Below are 1,344 nucleotides of genomic sequence, written 5' to 3'. Positions count from 1 at the left end.
AAAGTGAAGTCGCTCAGTCATGTCCGACTCTTAGTGGCTCCACAGACTGCAGCCTACCAGGCTCCTCCGTCCATGGGATTTTCCAGGCAAGAGTACTGGACTGGGGTGCCATTGCCTTCTCCCAAACAGTGTATATTAACCCATATATATGGAATTTAGAAAGAAGGTAATAACGATCCTTCAGGCAGGACAGCAAAGGAGACACAGATGTAAAGAACAGACTTTTGGACTATGTGGGAAAAGGCAAGGGTGGGATGATTTGAGAGAATAGCAGTGAAACATGTATATTACCATATGTAAAACAGATGACCAGTGCAAGTTTGATGCCTGAAATAGGGCACTCAGAGCTGGTGGTCCAGGACAACCCACAGGGATGGGATGGGGAGGGATGTGGAAGGGGGGTTCAGGATGGGGAGACATATGGGCACCCATGGGTGATTCATATCTACATATGGCAAAAAGCATCACAATATTGTAATTATCCTGCAATTACAATAAATTAATTAATTCTTTAAAAAGGAAGCAGCTGAGTTTCAAAGTTATGGCTTCATTTCAAGGAAAGGGGGGAATTGGCAAACCTTGTGGTCCAGCAGGCCCAAGAGCCCAAACTGCCTGCCCCTGGCTGCTACCTCCCTCTCCCTTTTGCATTCTGCCTTCCCTCCAAGAAAAACAAGTCACAAAAAGAGTCATCACCCCTTGAGCATGTGCTGTGAGGCCAGCACTGACGCCGTGCAAGGCACTGTCAGCCATATCATGTCAAGTTAATGTGCTTGACAACCCCTGTGATAGATAGGCTGTGATTTTGGGAAAATGGACTAGGCCAGAGCCATCTTTAGAAGGCTTTAACTGGCGTTATTTAATCCTTTGCTGTACCAAACCCTGAGGAGTCCCCTAGTGCTCTCCCAGCTATACTTGATGAAAGACAGAAGGGAGTTCAGAGAAGTTCAGTTCAGTTCAGCTCAGTTCAGTCGCTCAGTCGTGTCTGACTCTTTGTGATGCCATGGACTGCAGCACCCCAGGCTTCCCTGTCCATCACCAACTCCTGAAGCCTGCTCAAACTCATGTCCATTATGTCGGTGATGCCATCCAACCATCTCATCCTCTGTCGTCCCCTTCTCCTCCTGCCTTCAAGCTTTCCCAGCATCAGGGTCTTTTCCAATGAGTCGGTTCTTCGCATCAGATGGCCACAGTATTGGAGGTTCAGCTCCACCATCAGTCCTTCCAATGAATTTTCAGGACTGATTTCTTTTAGGATTGACTGGTTGGATCTCTTTTCAGGCCAAGAGACTCTCAAGAGTCTTCTCCAACACCACAGTTCAAACGCATCAATTCTTCGGGGCTCAG

The sequence above is a fragment of the Capricornis sumatraensis genome, chromosome X (genome assembly GCF_032405125.1).
Source record: "Capricornis sumatraensis isolate serow.1 chromosome X, serow.2, whole genome shotgun sequence".
Classification (NCBI taxonomy): Eukaryota; Metazoa; Chordata; class Mammalia; order Artiodactyla; family Bovidae; genus Capricornis; species Capricornis sumatraensis.
The sequence above is the reverse complement of the archived record's forward strand: the minus strand, read 5'-3'. Positions refer to the sequence as shown.